We start from the raw sequence: 10,555 nt of genomic DNA on the forward strand, positions 1-10,555 counted from the left end.
GGGAGCGGGCCTAAGCCGGCAGGTGGACATCTCCTGAGGGGTCCCGGACTGCGAGAGGGCACAGGTTGGGCTGAGGGACCCCCCTGAGTGCACAAATTTTCGTGCACCAGGCTTCTAGTATTATACATAAAACATACACCAAAGGGAAATGTTAAAAGGATGAGTCAATAAATAGAAATGTTCTTCCCACATCCTCCAAGGGGTCATTGAGCATGAGTGAGGGTGTAGGTAACCTCTACCGAGTCAAAGGCTTTGTGTCTTCCTGGAAGTGACTTTGTTGCCACCGGTGATGGCACCCATGGGGAGGGAACACAGGGAGGCTTTTCAACTTCTTGTTTTGACTCAACCTTTCACTGAGCTGAATGTTTTTAAAAGGACAATGAACAAAGTAAAATACTCTTTAATCACATTCCAATGGAAAACACAAAGAGCAAATATAGCTCATGTTTCTTTCCTCCTTCAATGTCACAGAGGATTGTGAGCCATCTGTGTCCCTAGGAGACCAGGCAGAAGGGTGGGAGCATCTTGTTGATATGCAGAGAAGTGTCATTTACACATTTAAAGCAGCGGCTCCTGTTGCTCCTATCAAACTCACTCACCTAGGACCCTAAAAACCTGTCATCTCCACAAATAACTAAAGAATCTAATTTGTCACATAGCCACTTAAAATAATAAATTCATGAAGTCTGTTGAGCATATATCTGCAACTTAAGAACCAACCCCTTGATATGCAGAACAGTACCTTTCGTGACTGAGCTCTTTGGTTGGAGGTCAAATAGAGAGAGAAAAAGAGAAAACTTGCCCTGGCCTGTGTTGCTCAGTGGGTTGGGTGTCATCTAGTACACTGAAAGATTGTGGGTTCGATTCCCTGTCAGGGCACATACCCAGGTCTGGGCTTGATCCGCAGTAGGGGGTGAGCAGGAGGAAGCCAATCAATGTTTCTCCCTCTCCCTTCCCCTCTCTCTAAAAATCATTTAAAAATGCTTAAAAATAAAGAAAAAAGAAAAGAGGAAGACTCACTTCAATAAGAAATTGAACAGGACTTCCTTGTTGGGGGAGTTGGTATTTGAATTGTGTGTGTGCTCCCAGCCAGCTTCCAGAATATAAAACATGTTAAATGGAAGCTATCTGAATGTATACATTCATAGATATGTCTAAAGCAAGGCAACATAAGATGGTAAAATAATTCTTAACAATATTCTCAACAAATGTAAATGAACTAAACTCTCTAGTTTAAATATGAAATTGTTGGATTTGACTAGAAAACAGAATCCAAATTATACAGTTTTAAGATATACACCTAAATATAAAGATGCAGAGAAATTAAAAGCCAAATGTGGAGAGAATATATCAGAAAACAATAGAAAAAAGCTGGCAAAACCATATTTGGATCAGACAAAAGAAACAAAGTAAAATGTAATTGAAAAAAAATTTTTTTTTGCTAAAAGAGGATTGACTTTCTTCCCAGCCATAAAAGCTTTGTTTATTCTGGGAGTTGCATGCACGTCATAACATGCCTTCAAAATACATAAAGTCCAATTTTTTAAAAATTGCAGAGAGAATATTTGAGATCTCTCGGTGTCATTCACTCATTAAACAAATGTTTGCTGAGCATCTATTTTACTCCAGGCTTCCTTTTAAGTGCTGATGAAATAACAATGAATATATCAGAATTTCTGCTTTTTATGAAGAGCCCATCCTGGATGAAAAAGATAATGAAAAACATGTATTTAATGTGTCAGCTCTTGATAAATGCTCAGAAGGAAAAAAAATAAATGAGGGTAAGGGGACAGGAAGTGATGAGGCAAGGGGGTGTGGTTTAGATTGTGATGAAGGTAGGGCTTCCTTATAAGACAACCTGAATGAAATGAAGGAGAAAGCCAGGGGCATAAACTGGTGAGAGCATTTCAATTAGCAGAAGCACCAGTACACTGGCCCTGAGGAGGCAGGATTCTTGACTTGATCTAAGAACAGCAAGGAGGCTGCTGTGCAGCGTGCCTGGAGATGATATCAGACACACATCTCTCTGTAACTGACAGACCAAGCAGGCATATAGTAGAGAAATAAAATATTTGCATGACACAATAAGACAGATCCAGTTGAAAAATATAAAATGCTGCATCTAAAGATAAGAGAAAATATACATTCTCCTCTAGAACACATAAAATAGTCATAAAAATTGATCATCAGTCAATAAAACAAGTCTCAAAACCCTAGTCAGTTTCACACAAATTACATCCTCTGACCACAGTGAAATTAAGTTAGAAATGAAAAGCAAAAATATAACTTTATAGAAACCTGTATATTTGGAATGTAAAAGCACTCCTGCAAATTCTATAAATCAATGAAGATATGATCAAGGAAATTGTGTAAATGACTTAGAATTGAATGCCAGTGAAAATAATACAAATAACATTCATGGGCTTTGGCTACACCAGGCCTTGAGGGAACTATATAGCTGTAAAGAATAACCTAATATTTGCCCTAGCCGGTTTGGGTCAGTGGATAGAGTGTCGGCCCACGGACTGAAGGGTCTCGGGTTTGATTCTGATCAAGGGCATGTACCTTGGTTGCAGGCTCAATCCCCAAGGCAACCAATTCATGTGTCTCTCTCACATTGGTGTTTCTCTCTCTGTGTCTTTCCCCTTCCCTTCCATTCTCTCTAAAAAAATCAATGGAAAAATAATCTTGGGTGAGGATTAACAACAAAAAAAGAATAGCCAAATATTTAATGATTTAAGGATTCATCTTAAGAAGGTAAGAAAAGAACAATAGATTAAGCCTAAGGGTAATAAAAGAAAAGAAATAATAAACATTAGAGTGGACATTAATTAAATAAAAAGGAAAGTTACAACAAAGTATGTGAGCAAAGCCAAAGCTCTGAAAACATGTAAAAAAAAAAAAAAAAGCACCAAACTCCACTGTTTTTCTTTCAAGGAAAAAAAAAGTTGGCATAAATACACAATATTAGGAATAAAAGAGGATGCCTAAAAATACAGCTGATGTTAAAATAATAAATATAAGATTGGAAATAATCGAACAGCCTGAATTACCCAGTATTAGAAACTATTTAGAACAACAGCACCTTTTTAACACTTTTCATGAGAATGCAATTTTCTAGAACCACTTTGATAAACATTTTGCCACCACCTATTAAGTTGAAGGTGTGTATAATATAATACCCAGTAATTTCATTCACAGATATAAAGCCTGGACGAGAGGAACTCTCGCACGTGTACCCTTAGGAGTTTACACATGAGCAAGCAGAGCAGCTTTGCCCACAATAGCTAAAAACTGTGGCACCAACACATAAATGTCCATGTCAGGAGAACTAATAAGTAAATCATCATTTATATCCATTCCTATAATCTCATCTTCCAAGACAGTAAAAATGAGTGAACCAACACCAAAATGAATTACCAGTGTGAAAATGGATGACTGTCAGAAGCATGATGTCATTGAGTGAAAAAATGTATGGTAAAGAAGAATATAGATAATATAAGAATATATACAATATTTAGATTGTATTAGGTCAGCGGTTCTCAACCTGTGGGTCGCAACCCCTTTGGGGGTCGAACGACCCTTTCACAGGGGTCACTAAGACCATCGGAAAACACATATATAATTACATATTGTTTTTGTGATTAATCACTATGCTTTAATTATGTTCAATTTGTAGCAATGAAATTGGGGGTCACCACAACATGAGGAACTGTATTAAAGGGTCGCAGCATTAGGAACATTGAGAACCACTGTATTAGGTGTTATAAGTAATCTAGACATGATTTCAAGTATGTATACAAGGGACATGCATAGGTGATATGCAAATACTATACCATCCTATATAAGGGACTTGAACATCCACAGATTTTGTTATATTACAATTAAAGTTTGAATTTTAAAAGTAAAAATAATAAATAGATGAAAGCAAAGTTGGTTCATTGAGAGAATGCAAGCACATTTAACATTCGAAAATATGTTAATGTAATCACCTCATTAATTATTCCAAATAGAGGACTCAAAGCTGAATAGATGCATAAAATCATTTGGTAAAATTAAAAACCCATTGATAATAAATTTTTAAAAAGTCTCATAAATCTAGGAATAAGAAATAATGTTCTTAATTTGATAAGGATCATGTTTAAAAAGCAGACAATAAACATTATAATAAATGATGAAATTTTAAAACATTATCTTTAAAACCAAGAAAAACTGAAGAAAGAATGCCCAACCCTATTTCTACTTGGTACAACAAAACAACTAAAAAATGGGTAAGACTTAGAACGTTATAAAATTCATACTAAAGAAATTTTAAAAAGCCCGAGGTAAATGGAGAGACATACTATGTTAGTAGATGAAAAGACCCAAATCACAAACATAACTAAAAATCAATACATCCAAGTAGAGTAATGAACAAACATTCATAGAGGCATGAACAAACTGTAGTATAACCATAAAGTGGAAAACTGTATAGCAGTGAAAATGAATAGACGCAAGCTCTACATATCAACCTAAATGGATCGAACTACAATGATAGAAGCTGAAGAAAAATTCATGCTGGGGTGGGAAAAAGTGGATTTACAGTTGTGAGACCATGAAGCACAGTTTATTATTATTATTATGTATTAATTTTTATATTATTTATTTGTATTACAACTGTAACCCTACTTTTGCCCACCTCTATGTATAATATCAATAACATAGTTTTTAAAACGGCAAGCAAACACTTTGTAATTCTTAGATGCATGTCAGTGGAAAAAGAGTATGAGTCCCCGTGCCTTCATGGAATGCCAAACCCTAAAGTCAGGGTCTGTGATGCTAGGTTTTGGAGTGTTTGTTATGTTTTACTTGTACTTTTCCACATTTCTTACATATCTCACAGTAAAATTCTTTTGAGAGCTAAGCTACCTCTTCCTGATGGCAAAGCTTAAAGAGGCTCAACACATGTTTATCAGAAAATCACTGTGGATGGTCTGTGTGCCTTTTGACAATTTCCAGAAAATGGTTCTATTTTCCCTTCTCCTTGTTGACTCTTTGGGCCTAACGGGTAGGATACTACGTGCAATGACATACAAAATAAGGAGAAAAGATGTCAGCGTAGCTTTTCAACTTGCCTGCTCTTCCTGTTTCTTCCAGAAGCTGAGTAGATGCCCTGAGGTAGGGAATATGAGTGTGCAAATAAATGCAGAAGGCACTGCCGTATAACCCAGACAGCAGAGGTGAGAGGTCTGGGCTCCCAGTAAAAGTCTGGAACTCACACAGATTTACCCAATGACATAGGACAGTGTGAACAATAACAACAAATGATCGCAGGGAGAATGCAGTGTTTTCCTGGATTATCTTTTGCTATTGAGCTTGAATAGATCAAATCTCTGAGTGTCACTGACCTCATCTAGAACAGGAAAAGTTAGGCCTGCTAAGTTCCTTCCTGCTCTAGCAGTTTATGAGTCAAACACCCAAGGACCTTAGATTCCAGTGGGGAAACCAAGATATGCACACAAATAGAGTAATAGGATGACAAAGCCCAGTGTCCAATGAGAAGTACAGACGCTCGGGAGAGCAGAGGAGGAAGACCCACTTGTTCCTAAGGAAGTTTTCTAAGGAGAAATTATGCTAAATTAAACCTAATTGTTTTTCTGAGTAGAGAGTGATTTTTTTTCTCATTATAGGGGACTTAGAAATCACAGAAGACTGGAGACAGAAAAAAACATTTACTCCATATATCCATCCGTCTGTCCATCCGTCCATCCATCCATCCATCTATCCATCCATCCATCCATCCATCCATCCATCCATCCATCTATCCATTTATCCACCCGCTCATCCATTTATTCATCCAAATATCTGACTACCTATTATGTGCCAAGTATTATTCTAGGCACTGGGGAAATAGCAGAAAAACAAAATATACAAAGTTCTTGTCTTTGTGCATTATTCAGGCTAAGGTAAAGGAAATCAGGCAAGGAAATTCCATACATAAATGAATGAGATAATTTCTGCAGGTGACAAGTGCCAAGAAAATAAAGAGGACTGATGTGATAGTGACATGGTGGTTGAGAGAAGGGCTTAGTATTTTTGAGAGCATGGAAGGCGTGTTTGATGCCGCATCACCTATGAACACACCGCTCAGAGTTGACCATTATTATCTGGAGGGTTTCCTTCTCTGTATTTTCTTATGTAGGCACTTGCTCACCCTCCGTCCTCTCTCCACCTGCCTTATGAAAAGACTCTTTCAGGCCCAGCTTCATTACTCTCTATAACGAGGGCCTCCCCGTGCATTGTCATAACATGTGCAGTGAGAAAACTTGTTTCCCTAATTTTGAAAGAGATCAATAAAAACAAATTAAAATAGAAGATTAGAGGTGTCTTTTTGCAACATTATTTTTCTAAGAACAAAAGATGCAGTAATCTCATTGTTATTTCTCCAGAGGTCTCTCACCATAATATAAAGCCATTTAGTGAAGCTGAACATGGTAATAACTCACTTACTCCAGGGAAGCACGGGGAAGGAGAAAATGCAGGTAGATAAAAGGGTTGTGATGAGCGGGAAAAGCCCACATCTCATAAGATACTGTAAGTTGTATTTGGTTTAGCAGTCTATTTAAGGGTGGAGCTTTTCAGGAAGAAAACAGGAAGAATTAGCAATGTGGAGTATGTGTACCTCCCTAGAAAATGGGGAGTTGAGATGAAGGAAGCTGTGAAGAAGAAGAAAGGGGGTGATAGCGTGAAAGTACCTGGGGCAAGGGCCATGTGCTGTATTTCAGAGTGTTACACTTTTGGAGAATCAAAGAGAGATGCTGTTCTTCAGATTCCAAGCAAGTGGAAGGGACAATTCCATCAAGTAAGAGGACAGGGGACTTCTCCCAGGAGTCCCCAGGGCCAACCAGAGGACTGTGGGAGGGGTGTGTTCATAAGTACACGACTTACTCCCTCTGAAGGCTCTTGTCTCTAAAACCTCTGATTGAGTATGGAAGACCAAGGGGCATTTGGATTAGGAACATATTACCACTGAGTTCAGATCCTAGCTGGGAACCCTCTCTGATAGTGCTTCCTGATTTAAGATCATACGCATACAGTGCTTAGCACAGAACCTGGGACTTACAGAGCAAGAACTCAATAAATGTTAACTCAGAGGAGAATTTCTTAGCCTGAAAAAGGAACTTCAAAGCCCTCCAAAGCCCCTCCTTTCGCACGTGAGCAAGCTGAGTGTAGAGCAGTCATTAAAAGCATGGACTTAATAGTTGAATCTGCATTTAAATGTCAGCTCCCCAGTTTCCTGGATGCATGACCCGGTCACTTGGCTTCTAGACCCTCCTCATCTGTAAAATGGGGGACGTTGACACGTATAATTGTGAGAAGTGAAGGTGAGATAAGCAAAGTGCTTAGCCAAGTGCCGGCACACAGAATTTAAAATTTTATATAAAATTTTATGTAAATGTATATGAAAGTGTTCACAAATTATGGTTGTTGTTATGGTCATTTGAGTGGAAGCAAGTTAATGATCAAATTAGGATATCAATCTATTTAAACAATATCAAAAGACAAAAATAAACAGATGTTGAAGATTTGAAAAATATAACTCAAAAACTCAAGCTTAGTAATACACTGGAAATTAATATTAAACAATTTTAATAGATAGAACTCTACACACAGAGAAAACACTTTTTTAGCACACACAAAAGTCACAAAAATAGAACAGGTGTTAGAACTTAAAAAAAGCCCAATTAATTTATAAAGATTCCATATCACACAGACCATGTTCCCCAACTGTTAGACAATAAAAATAGAGATTAATAACTAAAGGGCAGTGTTAAAAATCTCATGAATTTGGCAATGAAGTAGCATATTACTAAATAACCCTTGAATTAAAAAGGAAATCTTAAAGAGATCATGAAGTGGATGGTAACGAAAGCAGAGCATGTATTATTGTAGAACAGAGGCGAGTTTAATACTTAAAGGAAAATCTGGAGCTTTAAATTCATTTACTAGGAAACCAAAGTAGAAAACAAATGAGCTGGATATACAGATGGCAAGAAGCACATGAAAAGATGTTCAACATCATTAGCCATTAGGGAAATGCAAATTACAGCCAGGAGGCATCACTACACCTACCTGGATGGCTAATATAAAGCATAGTGAACACACCAAATGCTGGTGAGGAAGAGCCTGGATCTCTCAGGCATGACGTGTGGGAAGGTGAAATGGTCCAGTCACTCCAGGAAATAGTTGGTCTATTTATTTTAAAATTAAAAATGAGCTTACATGTGACCCAGCAGTTATACTCTTAGACATTTTCTTCAGAGAAAGGAGAACTTACATTCACACAGGAACTTGTACATCAGTGGTTCCCAACATGGGGCACACGCCCCACAGGGGGGCAGTTTGATTTTTAAGGGGGGCAACTCAAGAATGAGTTATTAACAATGAAGTTTTTGCATTTCTTATGGTTCTAGGAGCCTCATATACAGCATATAAAAAATATATATGCTGACATATTTATGATTTCAGTTCTCGATTATATGTTTTGAAACTTTATTTGCTATTTTTTCATATCACTTCATATTATTGTGGTGGTGTTTGTTTTTTTTTGTTTTTTGTTTGTTTGTTTTTTTTTACAATTTCTTAGTGATTTCTTCCTTAGTACTTAACTATCCTTTCATTCTTTTATTTTTCTCTTTCATGGATGCCATGTTTTTTGAAAACTTGTTTAGACCAAGTTAATGGCCTTTTTAGACTTCCTCCATGTGAATCGGCGTTCACTTTTTGAAAAATAAGAATTATATGTAGGGGAGAGGGGTGTAGATCAGGATTTTAGAGAAGCTTAGGTGGGGCATGGCCAAAAAAAGGTTGGGAACCACTGTTGTACATGAATGTTTATCGCAGGTTTCTTCATAATAACCCTTGTGATGTTGTGATTTATAATAACTGTATATTTGGTCTTTGTCCGCTTCTGTCAGGGAGCTCCTAAAATCCTTGGAATTTCTGAAGTAATGAGAGAGATAAAGGTGTCCTTTGTTATGTGGATGAGGTGCCTTTTAGACTCCACCTAAGAATGAGGGCTTCTTGCCTGGAGGCCAACCATGTGATTAGAGGGTTGGAACTTTCAGTCTCACCCCAGCCTCTGGAGAGAGGAGGGGATGGAGATAGAGTTGGATCACCAATGGACAGTGATGTCATCAATCCTCCATCAAAACCCAGAGGGAGAGGGTAGAGAGCTTCCAGGTGGGTGAACACATGGAGGTTCCGGGAGGGTGGTGCAAGGGGAGAGGGCATGGAAGCTCAGCCCATTCCCATGCCTCACCTGTGCATCAGGTTCACCTGGCTGTCCCTGAGCTATATCCTTTTTAGTATAATTTACTATATTAATAAACTAAGGAATAAAAATCAAATGATCATCTTAATCAGTGAGACAAGGCATTTGATAAAGTGTGTTATCAATTTATGATGATTTGAAAAACTCTTCCAAAAATAGAAGAAACTTTTAAAAATTAAATTTATTGGGGTAACATCCTATATAATAAAGAGATAATATGCTAATTAGACCGAACAGCCAAACAACCTTCCGGATGTCCTTCTGGACGACCTTCCGGACGAAGCCGGGGCTGTGAGGGTCAAGCCCCCTTGCATGAATTTCTTGCATCAGGCCTCTATTTGCTTAATAACATTATATAAGTTTCAGGTATACAATTCCATAATACATCATCTGTTTATTGCATTGTGTGCTCACCACCCAAGGTCTAGTCTACTTCCCTCGCCATATATTTGACCCTCTTTACTCTGTCTCAAATGGCAGTATTTCATCTTATTTTATGGCTGAGTAGTATTCGGTTGCACATATGTACCACATCTTCTTTAATCATTCATAGAAGGACACTGTTATGCCCAGATTTCAAGATCCCCACAGACCAACAGGGAGCCAGCCAGTCTGATGCAAAAGCATAAGAGTCTGTATTCGAGCTAGCTCGGCTCCCCCACCTCGCTGACACAGCAGCAGGAAGCAGAGAGAGAGAAAACTCTGTGTGGAGAGGGGTTTTATAGGGGGTTGGAGTAAGGGGAGGAGAAAGGGCTGTGGCCTTGCCGTTGGGCCAGGCGCAAGTCGGTGTCTTGTTCCTGGGTGTGGCTAGCAGAGGCTTAGACTTCTGGGAAGAAGCTCCTTGCCAAGCACATGGCCAAGGTAAGATGGAGGGCGTAGCCCTTACCCTGGGGCAAGATGGAGGGCCTAGCCCTCGCCCTTTCAGACACCTAGATTGTTTTCCATGTCTTGGCTACCACGAATAATGCTGCAATGAACATAGGGGTACATACATCTTTACAAATAAATGTTTTCAAATTTTGGGGGTAGGTACATAGAAGAGGATGCTGATTTATATGGTATCCTTATTCTTAATTTTTTAAGTATCTTCCATCCTGTTTTCCATAGTGGCTGTACCAGTTTACATTCCTACCTTTTAATTTTGAGATAATTTTTTTTTAATTGCCAAAGATTATAAGCCAAAATCCTACAGCAAACATTATACATTTATAATACCTTAACTAATAAAGAATTTAAAAATAA

The 10,555-nt window shown here is 38.1% G+C and overlaps 1 protein-coding gene across 1 annotated transcript in view; it reads left to right on the plus strand.

Moving 5' to 3' along the window:
• PTPRT (protein tyrosine phosphatase, receptor type, T) overlaps positions 1-10,555 on the plus strand; it is a 694,385-nt gene that overhangs the window by 318,854 nt on the left and 364,976 nt on the right. The gene's annotated exons all lie outside the window — the stretch shown is intronic.

Source organism: Myotis brandtii, unplaced genomic scaffold (genome assembly GCF_000412655.1).
Source record: "Myotis brandtii unplaced genomic scaffold, ASM41265v1 scaffold333, whole genome shotgun sequence".
NCBI lineage: Eukaryota > Metazoa > Chordata > Mammalia > Chiroptera > Vespertilionidae > Myotis > Myotis brandtii.